The following is a 17698-nucleotide window of genomic DNA, read 5'->3' as shown; positions in this document are numbered from 1 at the left end:
CAAGACTTCCTCCAGTGATTTTATCAAAATCATACTGAAGAGACTTCACCCCTATAATAATTATAGCATTTATCCATGATCAAAGTAACGGTAACACCCTGACTCTGGGCTGGACTGTTTTCACATTTCATATGTGAAGTGCAAATGACAAAACACAACAGCAAATCATAAAACATAATGACATGGTACCTGCTATCAACAAGGCTCGTCCTCTATTGGATGGAGGATCTGTTCCCATTTTTCGTGTTTTGTTGTCTTATTTGCCACTATGCTTTGTTGTTGTTTTGGGAATTCCCATTGTATTTTGTTGTTGTGTTCTCTTATTTGCCAGTGTGTTGTGTTTACTTGTTTGCAGTTGTTTTGTTGCGTTTTGTGATTTGCTGTTGTTAATTGCACTTCAGGGCCACCGTACATGGGGCATTATTTTTACCTAAACAATGCAGACACCCTTTTCCATGAGCGGCGTCCTGTGTTTCCAGTGGGAGATCATTGCAGTGCACAAGGCTGAACCTGCTCTGAGGTCTGCATGGTTGTAAATCTGAAGCTGAGCTGTGAAAATCGTAAATCCAGTAAGTGCAGGAGTGTGTGTTTCACAGGAAGGAGTAAAACGCACCTCTTCACTGTCATAACAACACCACTGTTGTGGCTCCTCTCTTCTCTGGTGTTCTCCATGAGCCACACGTCTCTTGCACTGCACATATTTCACTCAGTCCGGATGAATACCACCTCAGTGTGCGAGCTGACAACTGTACGGGTTGGTTTCCTTAACATTCTGCGCACAATAGGTAGATGAATCTCTGTGATGGAGAGTTTCGGTCAGCTTGTGTTGATGTTAATAAGTTACAGTTAGATTAAGATTGGATGCAGCATTTTAGACTTTGAGTCTCGTTCTGGACACTGTAGTGAGACTCCAGCTTTCTTCTTTATCTTGATTCAAATAGATGAAGTCAGTAGTGCAGGGTTGACTTTGAATTTGAGCTGCCTTGGTCTTTGTCTCTGTTATAACAAGGCTGCATACTTACAGAAGGAAATAAATTGTCAGGTTTGGAGGAGAGTAGTAGGACCCAGAACGCAGGAGCCAGGTGAAGGAGAAAAACAAATATGGGCAAAATATCAAAACACAAAATACAAAATAAAGTACAGTTCAAAAACTAGGTAAAGACAAATACTATAAGGAGAAACACTAGGAATAAGACGACTAGGTGCCATGGAAAACCGGACAAGCAAGAACACGCAGCTAAAATAACAAGATTATCAGGGAAACCACAATGAACCAACGAAGTGTGACAAGGTGACAAGACGAACTGACCAGGACAAAGAGACTTATATACTCAAGGGAGGCAGGATGACCACAGGTGAATCACATTGGGAACAGGTGCAGACGATCACAGGGTCGAGAAACAGGACAAAGACAGGAAGTTCAGCTACAGACACACAAGGAACGTGATTTCAAAATCAAAGAGGAAGTGGAGGACACAAGGAAACCAAGGTAAAAGTCAATAAACCAAAGAGTCAGTGAAACAGAACCAAATAGTATTTCAGTCATATTTCAAAAGATAATGGGAGATAGGGAAGAACCTGACATAATTGGGTTGTGGCATCAGTCTCGTCTTAAATTAGTTTTTTTCCTAGGGGGAAGCCAAAAGAGATGCGATCAAACATCTAAATGAGACGTGCAACAGTCTCTTCTCTGCCCTCTCTCCACAATACCCATTGTTTTCCACCTCTGAGGTTGTTCTGAACAATGACCAAGATGTGCGGTTTAGTCAACCATGAAACATAACAGTGGCTCAGCTGCTCCTTCCCTGCACCAACAGAAAATTCACCTTTTGACAATTTTGCTAATTGATTAATATGTTGAGTCGTCTGTCAGCCGGTAATCCCAAACATTTCCTTCTCGACTCCTTCTTAAAAATTTGGATTTTCAGTTCTTATTTTTTGACACTTAAGTCACAAACTAAAAAGATTATGAATGGACTTGGGAAATAATACTTGCAGACTTAAAGTAGGATTAGTGTTTAATAGCCACATAATTACCCAAACCATACTGCTTCTTTGAATTAATGTATTCAAAGTGCATGTCTGCTGAAAGTTACTGATGTTACATTCTTCTTTACGGTCATTGCAATTCCATAATGCTTAAAGACATCTTCATGTAAAATACACCCAAAGAGATCGTTTTACACACTCTTCTTCAGAGAGACAGGATTCCTCTAGACTGAGTTAGCCTGACGTGGAACTGCTCTTGGTCCTGGAGCAGTTTATGAGGCTCCTATCCTCTGACTTCAGTGTGTAACCTTGTGGAAAAAATGCTCAGCCCCTGCTGGCAGATTGTGCCACAGATGTTGTACAGGGCTGCCGGCTGCACAGAACCTCCTCTGTGTTGCTTTTTAAGGACAAGCAGCAGAGGACACGTTGAGGAGGACGGATCGATGGCAGCAAACAGTGTGCTGTGGCGAATCTCACACCACAGAGAGCAAACAAAGGCTCAGCAAAAGAGTAAAACACACACACAGACACACACGTCCTCTTTTGGATCAGTATTTGTAAAGCTATGCCTTTTTTTAATTTGGTTTGATTCAGCTTCTTGTTATGACTTCTCCTCTGTGACTAATACAACAGAATGCTGTAGATCAGTGGTTCTCAACCTGGGGGTCCCAAACTCCAAGGGGATCACAGGATAATTTCCAGGGGACACAATGGTGGTTGTGGAGAAAAAATGTCAAGTGGTTTTGCAGTGTTGGGCTGTGCTGAATAGAAAGGTTGGATGAAGTATCAACAGGGTAAACCAAGGCTGTCCCCTGAAAGTTGAAGATTCAAACCTCCCTTAGAGACCCCTTAAGTTTTTTATTTTTTCATCAGTCAGTAGCTGCAGACTGAGCGCTCCTCACTTTTATGCTCCAGGGTCAAATCATTCCACTACTGTCAGATCGCCCCGTCCGCTTGGTGAAGATGTCGACAGGTGCAGTCTGTTGCAGACCTGGAGTCAGGGTCTGAGTGAGACGGCGGCAGCTGCTCGGTCAGGCTCAGAGTAAAGGAGTGACTAGTCGACCTGTCGTCAGCATAGTCAGTACATTAGCTGAGAGGAATAGCTGCTTACTGCAACTCATTGAAGTGTTGCTCAATAGTTTATATACAAAAACTGTGTGGAAATGCATTTTCAAATATTTGTATCGAACTGCCAAATCTGATTGAACACTTAAAATTCACAGAGGGGTACAGGCCTAAAAAAAAAACATTGACTGAAAAAAGTTTTGAATTAAGGACAGAGATCTGTTCGACTTCGTGTTTTTGCATTTTTTAAATAAAATTTGTATTTTTATAAGAAGCATGGGTCAGTTGATCTGCTGGTAATCCAAAGGGAGGAGAGAAAGCTGAAGAAAACCTCTATGGAGTAATAGTGTATCACTACCTGCAAGCCTATTTGGTATATCATGATATTATTATCTACCCTTGTTGATTTAGCAACACTTTCAGTTACGTGGTAATAAGCAAAGGTGCTTAAATACTACAGCAAACACTGGTTGAACAGCTTCAACAGAGGAGAGCTGATGTGTTTAATTGTCATTGAACTTTAATGAAGAAGACAGTCAACAATAGTTTTGCATTCAGGGTCTGATTTGTGTCAAACACCTTGTGTTTACTGTAACTGCTTCACATTAAAGCCCTGGTGTCGGTCGGCTGAACTGTTTTAATGTAAAGCTGCAGCTGGAGGATGTGTCATTAACATTCACAGTGACTTAATACAGCTCGAACTTAATTAAACTTCCTGTGAATCCCTTGTGCTTGGGTAGGGACTCAGGAATGCTGGACTCCATCACTACCAATAGAAACTACTGTATGGAGAAATATGAACTTCTGCCAAGGAGGTTATGTTTTCTGTCTATTGGTTGATTGGTTTGTTTTTTGCAAGATTACAAAAACTACTTTAGGGATTACCATGAAACGGTGGAAAGATGGGGTATTGGTCAGGGAAGAACCCATCAAATGTTTGGATTTTCACGTACTTTTACCCCGGGAGATTTTCAACATTTTCATTGAATTCTCAGAGAATGACTCATGGATCTTGTGAGTGTTTTATGTTATCTTATTCTAGTTTCTGTATACAAATAGAACGGATGTTGAAAAACGTGGAGCCATAAGCAGTATCCTGGTTATCAATCAAAATGTATGGGAATAATGTAACAGCTGACAGACAGATCTCAGTGCAGAGCAGGGCGGGGATATGTTGACATGGTTGATCCCACTGTAGAAGATAAACGTAGCCCAATGCAAACTGTAAATGTCTTATCTTCCGAGTGCAACCAGAGCCAGCAGTGATTTCACAGTTCACTGAACATCTCGTTCAAGATGAATTTTAATGAAGACCAACCACGACTCCCCGCCGTCCCCCCGCTTGTTTGCTTCAATGAAATATGCAGATACTGCGGTGTCATTCACTGTCATTGCTTATTTTCATTTTAGTCGTTTTGTTTCAGTCATGTATTTTTGGACTGCACAGACGCAGTGCAGCTCCCTCATTACGTCTGCAGCGTGCCCGCTCGTCGTCTGTTGTGGTTTACTGAAGTGTTCTGTGAAAAGTCAGAAAAGCATTTGTACATTGTGGCCCATCTGTAGTGTCTGCAGTCCAAATACATTTTATAACCAACAAAATCAACAGAAAAGACCTATTTTTGTAAATTGAAAAATGAAACTCAATATAAGAGACCCTGAGCCAAAGTAAATTTCTAATCACCATCCTGGTTGGTTTAATTACACAAAAAAAAAAACTTCCTTTTACTGTCTCTCTCTCTCTCTCTCTCTCTCTCTCTCTCTCTCTCTCTCTCTCTCTCTCTGTGTGTGTGTGTGTGTGTGTGTGTGTGTGTGTGTGTGTGTGTGTGTGTGTGTGTGTGTGTGTGTGTGTGTGTGTGTGTGTGTGTGTGTGTGTGTGTGTGTGTGTGTGTGTGTGTGTGTGTGTGTGTGTGAGGGAAAACAACATCCAAGTCCAGTCGATGAGTCACCCACCACCTAATGAAGGCCTTATCACTGCAACCTTAATATAAATGCAAAACACGCCGGAGGTAATTTTAGGACTTGACGTTCTGATAGTTTTCTTAAAGCCACTCTCAGCTTCGGCACATGATAATTACGTGTCATTGTGGCGGCTTCCACTGTTATTACAGAGCGCCGCTGCTGGGTCGCACCTGCTGCGATCTCTGCAGCTTTATCCGCATGCTGTAATGGAGCTGTTAGCAGATAACACGCTAACTGCTTATTATTCCGGGCCTATCAGATCACAAAGGGCACTGGTGGAGAAACAGGAAGAAAGTGAGGGAAGAAAAAGAGAGATAGAAAGTAACAATCTCAAACATGCTCTTTTTAGACCTCGCGTCTTCATCTGCAGTCAAGACCGGCCGCCATCTGTTAGGGCGGGATGCCGTCGTGCATATTTGAGACGGCTGGTAAAGGTGCAGTGTGGTGAAGGGTCTTTGGCCCACTTAAGAAGAAAACCTCCCGGATCACAGAGGCATTAATTAGTCTGATGGACAGTATCCTTGCTTTCACAGCTCCTTCTCCTCTGGTATGATGCAGCCCGACACATAGTATACCATATGGTGTGGCCTCGTGCCACCTTCTCCCATTGGCGCTGAGGGAATGAGCTTCAAATGGGCCATGACAGGGACAGTGAGTGATGCTGCTGGGCGCTCTTGTTGTCATGTTTTGTGTGAAATTGTATCTTGGTTGTGTATGTGTCCGATTATTTCTCACAGAGGCCCCGCACACGTTGTCTCCGCTCCTTTTTGTCCCTGTGAGTCCTCTGCTCGCACCGCCGTTGCACTGCGGTATTTTGCATGCATGTGGAAGAGCCTCAGATAGCCACGCTACGGCTCCATTCTCTGCATCCTGGCATGGAGACTGTGAGTCGGCCTGTAGCCAAAATATCTTGGAGTGTGCCCCGCTCTCCTTGGAATATGGAGAAGCTCGGGCCCAGAGAGTGTGTGTATGTGTGTGTGTGTGTGTGTGTGTAGAAACGGTGGGGAGGAAGCAGGCAAGCAAATAAACACTCACACACTGACTCTCTCGGTCCAGCCGCTGCCTCTCTGTGCGGTGACAGTCTGCACCTGCAGCACGCCAAGCCATTCTGATGCACAGGCCCGCACTGTCCCTCCGTCTCTTCTCACTTTAAGCAGTCCATTAGCCAACAGTGGCTGATTGCAGATCTACCTCGCTGGGCAGCAGCAGGATGTGTTCAGCCGGCAGACAGTGCTGCCACTGGGAGCCAGCAGGAGGCCCATTTGTGCCGAAATAACATGCGCTCAGCAGCACTCTTAAGTTTCCTGAATTGTTGATATCACACTGCAGTTGTACTGGTGAGTTTTTATTTCTTAAGGAAAGCCTGCACTCATTAAGAGATCTACATAATGTATGTTCCAAAGATGGAACTAGCAGCTTTTATCTTTCCATTTAACTCATTAAGAGGTATAAGGTGCCCTCTGAGGGTTTTCTGAAAAACAAGACATTCACTGGAACCTTTATTTCTCCGTTAAATGTTTGTATCGTTTGTAGATGGGTTTATAACAAATATTAATCATGTAGTGTAGTGTAGATTAAGGCATCGATTTTTAGCGACACAATGATTAGCTCTCGGCTATACTCTAGCCCCCCCTACAGGTTAGAGTTCTGGTCTGAGCCTCTCTTTGCATACAGCTGTACACATGGGCTTTTGTTGACAAGCTGACGGAGAAGAGACCAGCAACATCACAAGCAGAGTCGCATAGTATTTTTTAACGTTACGTCTCATTCTTGTCTTGTCCTGATCTAAGTTACACATTCACGCATTCATGCACGTTTTTGGGGTCTGACAGTGAACATTTGCACATTCACTGCACTCAAGTTGGAGTAGAACAGTAGGATACAAGCTAAGAAGCTAACATAGCAAGCAAGTAGCCAATGCAGTTATTGATGACTGAGCCTGATGTGTATTATCACATGGAATTATTTGGCTAACTCGCTAAACCTCTATTGAAATGGGTTTACCTGGATTCTGATCATACACTAGTGACTTGACAACATCACACAGCACAATGTCAAGCAGGCGAACCCGAGACGTAGCAAACAAGCAAAAGTAATGGCTTATTGTCCAATAAAAACAATGCCAGGTTGGCGTCTGTCCTGCATCCTTTGGTCTTTTTAGTTTAGCTCTAACCAACAAGTAAAATCTGCTCTGATAATCACTCTTGTTCAGTTTCTTACTCGGTGGCTTTGCCCTTTCCTTCTCTTCGTTTCCTGTGACAACGTCCTCTTCAGTTTCTTCGGTGGCTCTGCCATGACGTACACACTGTGAATGCCGAGCTAGTTGTCTCTTATAGCTAGCTGCTAGCTGCAGGTCTGGTTGTTTGTGTCGTAAAGCAGGTCGTAATGCACCAGCACTCTACACAAGAGTTACACACTGCAGTTCCAGGCTTGCAGGGAGTGCTGTGGCTATGACGGATAAGCCAGTTGAAAAATATTTTCAAGCTGTTGTTTAAAGGCGTTAACAAGACCTAGTGGTCATTTGCAGTAAAAGCCAAAGGTTTAATCTCTCGAATGATTTTCATTTCATGTTCCTCTCTGCTTCAGAGGTGGATAAATAAAGGGTTTATTGACTCTGTAAGGGTGCTGCATCAGGTCAATCTTAACCTCTGGCTTGCAGTGATAATGGCTCTTCCTCTCCTCCTCCTCCTCCTCGTCCACCTCCTCCTCCTCAAACACCTCTGTCTCACTCAGCCTCAGCGAGCAGCTCAGCAGGGACGTCAAAGTCTGTTTCTAAACCTTCTAAAGCCGTAAATGACGTCATCATAGAAAGTGTGCGTATGTGTCATCCGGCTCTAATGTGAGAAGCACACATTCGTTGAGCCAGGTCTTAAGGGGAGTTACATGCAAGTGTTACATCCGTTCCTAATGCAGAGAACAATGAGAGATAATTTGCTCCCTGCATTATGAGTCATTGTCTCCCACAGTAATTCATTCTCAGAAAGGTCTGTTGTGTAAAATACAGACAAAGTCAATGAATTCAGCACTGATCTCACACTCTTAAAAAAATGCTCCTGACTTGCTCATGGGAATTCCAACATACCTGCAGTGTACCTGTGTTCTGCCATCTGATCCATCTCTATCCTCGGAGATAAAAACATAAAGCATGCACTGTAGCGCCTTTTACTAATGCAATACTTTAACTTTGCGTTGCTGTTTTGTACAAAACCGTATGAACGTGGAATGGCAACAGCGGAGATAGTCAAAGAGCCAAATCAACATCTGAGCAAAAAGGAGGGACGCTGATGTGTTACACGTCATGCTTCTGTTTCCAGAATGCAGTCATGCCATCTAAGGACACACACAGGGGCGGCATCATGCCGGCAGTAAAGAAGTACAGGCAGCACAATGAGGGGCCTTCTTAACGGCAATATAGCGGGATCTCTATATGAAATTGGCTCATAATTCAAGTCCACCTGTGAAACGATGAGTCCAGCTGTGAGGCCACCTGACAACCATCATTTTCCTGTTGATTTATGGCGTTCTCTACGACTTCTAAGGGCGAGAGGAAATTGGAAAAACCACCTTCGAGGTGACTGCTATGTATAAATGGCAGCTCGGTGTTAGGAAGCCGTTAGTTGTGTCCTTCCTGCGAAAGATAACTGAGGCTCGTGGCTGTGTTGTTCTCTCTGGATTTATTCCCACAGACGACAGCTCTCTCTAATGAACTCTGTTACAAGGGCATGAGCTTGCAGAAGGCAGTAGAGCGTGACCATTTGCATAATATTATGTATATGAGGGTTGACACAAGGTTCTGTTGTCACCTTCTCGTGGTGGAAAGAGAGGGCACTAATTTCTGCACTGAATAAAAGCAGTAGAAGTTGAGTACAATTGTGGACAAAGATTTGACCTTGAAGACACTAAACGTGCATGAAGAAAACATCATGAAAGATGACAAAAGGAGTCTTTTCTTTATTGAAAATGGACAAAAAATGCATGTCAATTTTAAAGAAATCATGTGTGCTGTTTTCTACTGAAGAGGAAAACTAATCTGAGCGTTGCAGCCTGGCTTGTAGGAAACAAAGCAGGGTTTGTGTCAGTGCTTACAACAGGGTCATGAGGCAAGACTCGCAACTTCCCGGTTGGAAAGGGATGGATTTCACAACAGACTTATGCAGCTGTTATTATGGACCTGAGAGATGCAAATTCCAAACTTCCAGACGGTTTATGCTTCAAGCAGAGTTATCAAAGAGCAGTTAAATGGCATCAATGGATGTATGTAAGTGCTGTATGTGATCTGTTATTACTTACCCACTTAAAATGTATGATTCTTATTAGTGGATTACACCAACTCAGTTCATTTACACAGTGGCTGCCGCTTAGATCAATATTAGTTTTGGCCTTGTTCAGAGACGATATTGTTCTTAGAAAAGAGCCTTACTGTTCACATGATATTTGACACCACTGCTAAAGGTTGTTGGAAAATAACAATATCCAGGAAGTAGAGAGTTCTCAGTTGTCTCACCGCACATTAAACATTAAAGTTTGCATTAAAGATGCGTTTATCAAAGTTTCTATATGAAGAAAAGGTCATAGGGGTCACTCATAATGATGAACCCACAGATTATTTCACACCTCAGCATTTCACCTCAGAACTAAGTAGCTTTTTTGTTGTTTTGGATTTGTGGCCTTTAAACTCTAATGAACCCACTGTATGCTAACTGTCTATCACCAAAACACTGATAAAGTTAGCAAACATGATAAACGTAGGAGAGTGTTTATCAGCTAAAGAGTGAGATATTTCTTGTTGTGAGTGCAAAGCAAACAAAGCACAAAGAAGAGTGAGTGTTGGATTTAGAAACAACGCCCAATTAATGCTAGTGTTGCTACATGTCGACTGGAGGTTTAAATATGCAATATGTTGGTCATATCGATTTTTTAAAGTGATACTATGTCAATGCAGTTTTGTGTTTATGACTTGTTCCATTGCCCCCAAGTGGACACAGGAATCAATAAATTCAGGTTCAATATAAAGGTGGCTGGAGCGCAAGCGTACACACACACACACACACACACACACACACACACACACACACACACACACAAACTCTGCTTCATTCAATGTAATCAATGTGTCAATTAGAAGTATGCAGGGACGAAAATGTCACAGAAACTTGACAATGTTGCGATATTTGCATCACAAAGTATGTTTGAAAAGGGATTGAATTGTGGTTTATGTTGTCAGTAAATGCTCCTGCAATCATTGTCTACTCTCCAAACTGATTGCAGGCCCATTTATTTACTTGTGCTTAAAAATAAATATATTAACAAGGCACGGTAAACTGTTTAAATTTGTGCAGACAAGGTAAGAAAAACTACAGGTTTTTGGATTCAAAATAAAATGTGTCGAAAACAATGTAATAAATACACGTTAAACATGAGAACAAAAAGAAAAATACATTTATATAGACCTAATGCCGAAAAAAGTAAAATCAAAGGGAAAATGCGAGTGCAGTGTGTGTGTGTGAGTTTGTGTGTGTACTTCTTCAAAGGGAAAGGCTAAATGAGGGTGGGACTACCTGCATGCGCTGTGCTGAGGCAAAACTTCAAGCAGTTTGGGGTCATCTGACGCGTTGTGTTTGAAATGATTGAAAGATGTGGATTTATTGACATCGTGTCTTGAGCTGCAGGACGGACGAGCCCGTCTTCATCTAATGGAGAACAGACAGCAGCTTGTCTGGGACTCTGGGAAGTTGTAGGCTGCCAGAGCATCCTGTGTTACAGGTTGGGACACGTGAACTGGATACAGGTTATGTCGTACAATTTTAAATTGATGTCTATATTCCTAAATAACACATTTTATGAGTCTCCCTGCGGACAGATGCTAGGCTCACAAGTTATTTTGTCAACAGTGCGTATCTTTGTATATTATCAAATTACCTTTAACTCTGCTATGCTAAACAGTAAAAATGCTTGCGAGTGCAGTTTCGTCCAGGTTGTAAAACGACTGAAGGCGACATTATCCAAACCTGTTGCTTTTATGTCATCAGCACTTCGACGAAAGAGAACAACAAAAGAAGGCTGTAATTGTGTTTCTCAGCTACAGGAAACAATTTTCCTGCTCAGAGATTATAGTGGTGGAGAATCTGGTTTGGGAAGTGCAACCGTTTGTGACAGTCTCTCATTATCTGTAGCACAGCGGAGGCTTCGCACCAAGACAATTACACACCGGTCTTTGTGACAGCACTTTTTGACACCAACTGATACAACAGGAGGCCAAGACGCTTAAATCAGAAAGTGTGAAACTGAATTTACATGCAACATACAAGGGCTTACAAGCAGAACAAAGTGCATATTTTCGGCATGAGAACAAACGTATCTTCAATTATTTATATTTGTTGAAGACAATGAGGTTTTACTGTGAAATAATAACCGTGCAGACATAAAGGGAGACAAACACAAACGACTGCGAAATGTGCTTTGGAGGAAACTTTAACAATTGCAGCCTGAACCCTCCCGAGAGACACAAGGGGCTATCTCAAAGAGAAGCATTTGAAGTGGGATGCCTTTAGGAAGCAGAGATCTGTGTCGTATTTATGCTTCTTAGAATTTAGCCTAGTTTTGACAGCAAGCTTATAAGCAAACAAGCCTTGTCTTGTCGCCATGTGTCTCCCTGCCCCCGAGGCTCGTGGTGATGCCTGTTTAAACCGCCCATGTGCTCCCACGCCCATGTCCTTGTTTCCCAGCTCTAAACTGCTGTTAGCATGCTCTCAAACTGCTATGTTTCCCTTTAGCTCCGCTGCCTGTGCTCATTTATCACAGGATCAGCTCTGAGAGAGAGACTGATAAAGAGGGGGGGTACTTTGCATTGGTCCCTGCAGTGTGCGGCGTCTGGCAGCTTCTGGGACGGATCCGTCGGCGGTGAGGCGTCCCTCCTCCTGCACGCACCAGTGGTCTCCTGCGCGCCATGAGAAAGGTCAACTTCCATTAGATACTGTGTGACAGAATGATGTCTCTGCAGCAAGTCATACCAAGCTTGCTGCTGCCTGCTGGTAATTTCCTCTCTACAGTATCCGCAACTCTGTTTGTTGATATTCATCTCAGAGCGAGCACCTTTGTTTTAGAAAGTGCCAAACTTTGTGCTGCTTTGCATTTAGATAACTGCTCTGCTGAGAGGATGGCAACCATTTGTTTTTAGGAAATATGTTCCTCTTTAGTCTTTTCTTCTCTGGGGATGATTCCAGGCGTAATGCAGGAATGTGAAGGCCTCACCTAGTTACTAGGATTGTGAGATTACACTCACTGGCTACAAGAGGTGTTCAGGTTGCATCATCATCTTAGGAAAAGGATACCACCAGAACGGAAAAACACACTGGATCTCTTAACTCGCCTTCCTCTGTGAGTGGCTCCCATCAATGTCACGCTCGTCGTCGGTGCTTATGATCGGTCCTGTGTTTATGTTGGATGTCGGTGAATGAGCAGTGTCCTTGAGCCTCCCATCTTTCTTTGTGAGTGATCGCACAGACTCTCACTCTGACATGTTGCAGTGTGCTTTGGATCAGTGAGGCCCAGACATGCCTGGCAGAAGCTCTGCTGCGTTTTTTAGGAGGAAGATCCAGAGTTGTTGACAACACGATGAGGTCTTCACCTTTTTCTTCCCAGTGCTGTTTGCTGATGCCCAGTGACTAACATTGTGGAAGAAAGCACGGGTATCACATTTTAGATTTGCACAAACACTTGGGGCCAACACCATGGATGGATGTGCAAAGAAGGAGGAGATGCTGGTCTAATATTTGGGATCCCTTGTTTTGTCTGTTAGTGCCACTAGGAAGTACTGATTTGTTTTTTGAGTGAAGCTCTTGGATGGATTACTATGAATTGGTACAGATATTAATGCCATCTTCGCTGAATAGAGGGCAAAAGTGATCCACCTCACTTTTAATCCATCAACATAGTTTTATTAAATTGAAACTGTCTACCACTAGTACAAATGACATATTACCATGCTTACATGCTAAACTAATGCGGTGAACATGGTTAACATACCTGTTAAACATCAACATGTCATATGAGCATTAGGCCTCTACATTCTTAAGGTGCTGTCATACAGGGACGGTTTCAGGTTTGTCTTCAGGCTAGTGAAGGTGGCTCTTTGCTGCTTCATTCACAGGTTTCGACGGTACAGCCTGTTGTTGCAACTATAGTTTGCTCTTAGTTTACACTGACAGCCACAGAAACCACAGCAAAGGGAAAACATACAGTAACAGATCTGACTTTTTCTAAGTTCACTGACTCAATACAAATAAAGTTATTATTCTTATATTATATTAAGCAGAGAACAGACAGATCAATGAATGTTGGTCTGTGAACAACATCCGCTGCAGTCGCAACAGTCTCATATTGCTATCCTTTTCCCCCCATGTTGAGTTACAGCGCACTGTGTTTAGCTAAACTGTAGCTGTAATGTATTAGTCAGTGGTAAACAGGCTGGTGGGTTCATGAGTGAGGGCAGCAGCAACGCTGATGTTGCCAGGCAGCAGCAGTGGCAGCGTCTTAACCTACTTTCATCATTTACAAGCAGTCCTCCAAGTGTTTGCTCCGCCTCACTCCACTGACATGATGCTGACCTTTTGAATGGAAGGTCAGCACCTGAACACTCCAGTAGTGAAAGCACAAATCAACTACACTTGTGACTCTTTTTCAAAAGTGAAATGTATTTTAACACGATGAAGAATTTGAGCGGTTTGGTGCGGCCTAAAACACCTGATTTCTGTTTTTCTAAAAAAGTTGCAATGATTTTAAATAGAATTTCGGGAAATCGAAAATTGTCACTGTGATTCTTCATGTATGTTGTCCATTCACATGGTTTTATTGACTGTGACGGTCGATCCCTCCACTCTACAGCTTCATCTGCTTATTAAACACTATGTTATAGTAATTTATGATATGTTGTAATGCAAATGGTTCACAAGCGTAGGGGGTGCATTGTAGCTACTATTGCTATTGTGTCTTTCTCTTTTACCAGTGCACTGCTCCTTGGAATTACTCAACTGCATTGTGCGCTCGGTGCATGCTAATGGATGGAGCCCTGGGTTGTACAATGGGATTAGAGTTGTGTATTGGCCAAACAGTGATGACTGCGCACTTTGAGGGCTCAGGATGTGGAGCAGGCGATGCTTTGTAGAAAACAGGTGAGGGAGGTTAGCAGCAGTAGCCTGCACCTCTGCTGTCGGTCCCTGTGTGCAGCTCCTCCACTGCTGACCAGAAGGGAGGCTGCTTGACATTTCCTTTGAGTAGCGGTGCCACATCAGCTTATTTCCTCCCTCTTGTCGTTTCTTATCTTTCCCGCTTATCCCTGATCCCTGTGTCTTTCTGGCTTCCTTATATTTTGGCCTCTCATCTTCCCTCCTGCACCGGCTCCTCTTTCTGTTTCTCCGTCACTCCTGTGAGGAGAGAGAGACGATCGGGTGTGAAAAAAAAAGAAAGAAGAATACTCTATGCTGTTACCATGGCAACTGCATCTCGGAGCCGAGCCAGTCCTCCTCCACAGACATGCGTCCTCCCTCTCTCACTCTCCCCTCTGCTTGCCTGACTTAGATTAAAGCGTAGCTCTGATGAGAATGAAGAGAAAGAGGCAGGAGGAACAAGGGACAAGGCTGCACTTGTTAGGGAAGAGTAGCGTTTCATAACCCTCCAAGGAAACGAGGTGCTTTTCTCTGTGATGAATTATTATTACTGATGGCAGATATCAAAGACAGACATTGTCAGTGAACCCCACGCAGAGTGCATAACAAAGGAAACACACACAGTGCATGCGGCACTTATAGGTGCTTTCTTCTTCTCTGCACAGGTCTCAGACGCTGGCTTAATGGAGGCGATTGTGGGTAATGGTCTGTAACAGGAAATTAATGCGTTTGAAGGGCTCTACTGCTTCACTCTATGACATCAATTTGTGTTGATTTGGCAATCAATCTGATTGCATGAGAAGATGTCTCAATAATGGACCACATTTACCATTAACTAACTTTGGATCATTTGTATTCTCAATTTTAAATATGAGCCCTCACTGGTGCGCATGTTCTCCTCTGAGGGCTTTTTCAGTATTGGTTGAAGTGTGTCTCACACAAATCTTTTAGGGCCACTTCAGAGCAGCAGTAACTATTGATCAGGGTATGGTTAGAAAATGTGTCATGGTGGGCTGTTTGCTCGTTAAGGTCTTCAGAAAAGAAGAATGTGCACAGTGGGGGATCAGAAATGGCTAGACTGGAGCTGTACGAGGCAGTTTGTTGCTGTGAACACGCCACACTGGAGATGCTAGATGAATATGTCGTGTCATGTAGCCCAGATGGATGTTAAGTGAGGTTGGACGTCAGCGTGTGTTGACTCCGACAGAATGAGAGAGTGTGCACCTGTAACGCACACGGGGGAGACGTTCCTTATTTTCAGCCTGACTGATTCGGACCAGGAGGCGTATGTGATAACAGATAGACATGGCGACGCTGAATGTCCTCTTCCTCCGCCATCACAACACGACAGCCAAATGAGTTTTTCCTCCCCAATCAGGGATTTACTCAGCGGGCATATCCACGATTCAACCAGTGAGAAAAAATTGATTAAGCAACTTACAGTATAGCCCAGTGCCCTGCTGGATCAGGCTGGGAGGGGGAAATGAGGCCCTGAGCGGACATATCACTCCACGCTTCATGTCTGTCTCCAAAAGTGGGAATTCATTTCTGTCAGAACGCTGTGATTGTAAGTAATGGGACAATTGTTATAGCACAGCAGAGGAAGAGAAGCAGTGAGGAGGGAGGGGTTTCACACTCCTTTAACACGCGCAATATGTCAAGACCTTCCGGGCTGGGAGTTGGAGGAGGGTTGTCTCTCCACTGAACCAGTGTGAACCGGTTGTGTTCTTGCCTCGGGTGACAGCCATGATCACCCACAGGTGCATTATGCTGATGTGATTTGCTGCAGAGACTTCCAGGGTCACACAGACACTGAGTTATATACAAGGTCCCGAGTGAATCCTATAATACACAGACATTATTCTTACATGCGACGCTGAGCAGATCCCACTGAGGATATGTTCACACATTATGTGCTTTGCCTTCCTTTTATAAAAGGTCAATGGAGAGCATGTTCCAGGGTCATGAGCATCTTCTCGTCGGGATTGTGAGGGGGCTTTAACAAAATCTGCCCCGCACCACAAAAACATGTGTCCGCAGGATGAGAAGGAAGCTTCTTTTTCTACTAAAAATGGACAGTGTTATCATAGCGGCAGGAAATGTTCCGCTCTCAGTATCACTCACAGTGGATGTCAGGTGTTTGTCTTCACACTCACAGAGCAAAGGCTTGTTTTCCTCAATTCAACACCTTACTCTGACAATCATACAGGGAGAAATCCAATGTGGTGGGAGGCAGAGCTGTTGGTAAGATGACAATGTAGTGCACACACTGTGTTTTTCACTTCTGCACCGTGCACTTGAAAGTACCCAGCAGCCCACGTGGGCTCATAAGACATCAAAATGTAAAGTTGAAGCGCCGACACAACTTACCAGAAAAGATTATAAATTATTACACAACAATTCTACAATGTGAACAAAGTACTTCTTCTGTGTTTGATTTCCTGAACTCTTCAAACTAAATCTGACATCGAAACGGTTCCTTTCCCAAAAGATATGAGATCTTGCAACAGAGTTAATATGTTTATGTGTAATTATTCAAGTTGTACACTGTATAGAAAACTGTTTGACATTTTAGGAAATACACTCACTTGTTTTTTTGTGAGATCATGAAGCAGAACCTAAATGATTCTTGATACATGATTCTTTGCTATAGGACGTACTGCAGGTAAGAGCCTCTTGCAACATGTGAGTCTGGAGTTGTTTTGAGCACTCGACTGTACTTTTGTGGCTCTCGTCCGTAGACTGTTTGACATGATTCTTGTGTAGGAGGTGAAAGAGGTCAGTGGTGTTTGAGTCTGTTGTGGGGACAGATCTGCGACTGCGGCAAGTACGGTTTTCTGGTGTCAGACTTTTCAATTCTTAACCAGGTCTACGACTAGCCCCTCTTTAAGGTACAAGCTCCTCATTTCGTCTCAGAGTTCTTTCGTTCATGCTCCTCCATGTTTTCTTTTTTCCTCTGCCAAGGTTATGTTTTCACCGCTGTTGGTTTGTTTGTTATTTGCTTGCAAAATTACACAAAAACCAAAAGAACAGGAAATAAGTCATGGAAGAAAAAAATCGAACACATTTAGGGTATTGACATCTATGAGTGTTTGAAATTTGGTGCAGCTTGATTGAATTTAAGAAGGACTGTCGGGCCTTGGTGGAGGTATGTTCTCTACTGAGGGCCTTCAGGCAAATTTCTTCATTCGTGCTGTGGTAAAGAACAAAAAGCATTGTTCAAATGCAATATTTGATGTCACAATATATAAAAAAAACAATATAGCATAAAATGAAACAATAAATGTTAATGGTATATATTGATAATATATATATATATTGTTATATCACACAGCCTTAATATGTACAAGTGGCAGATTTAAATGCTATTATTACTTTAACATATTCCTCAAACATACTGTTTTGGGAATATACAATATCCCTATATTGATGTAATTTTTTTTCTCACTAATCCAAGGATTACTATGACAAAGGTCCCAATTAAGTTCTTCAAATCTCTTTAATTTTTTTCTAGTGAGCCT

At 43.0% G+C, this 17698-nt stretch overlaps 1 protein-coding gene across 7 annotated transcripts in view; it reads left to right on the top strand.

The window, feature by feature from the left end:
* LOC117761318 (band 4.1-like protein 1) overlaps nt 1–17698 on the top strand; it is a 77604-nt gene that overhangs the window by 24735 nt on the left and 35171 nt on the right. The window contains exon 1 of one of the 7 annotated variants that reach the window (XM_034585078.1): nt 11950–11968. The exons of the other annotated variants lie outside the window; for them this stretch is intronic. The gene's annotated coding sequence lies outside the window, so the exon portion shown is untranslated. Of the gene's footprint in view, nt 1–11949; nt 11969–17698 lie in introns of those variants that run through there. 7 annotated transcript variants of the gene reach the window in all.

Source organism: Hippoglossus hippoglossus, chromosome 5 (genome assembly GCF_009819705.1).
Source record: "Hippoglossus hippoglossus isolate fHipHip1 chromosome 5, fHipHip1.pri, whole genome shotgun sequence".
Taxonomy (NCBI): domain Eukaryota; kingdom Metazoa; phylum Chordata; class Actinopteri; order Pleuronectiformes; family Pleuronectidae; genus Hippoglossus; species Hippoglossus hippoglossus.
Note: the sequence above shows the minus strand (reverse complement) of the source record. Positions and strands in the feature narration are given on the sequence as shown.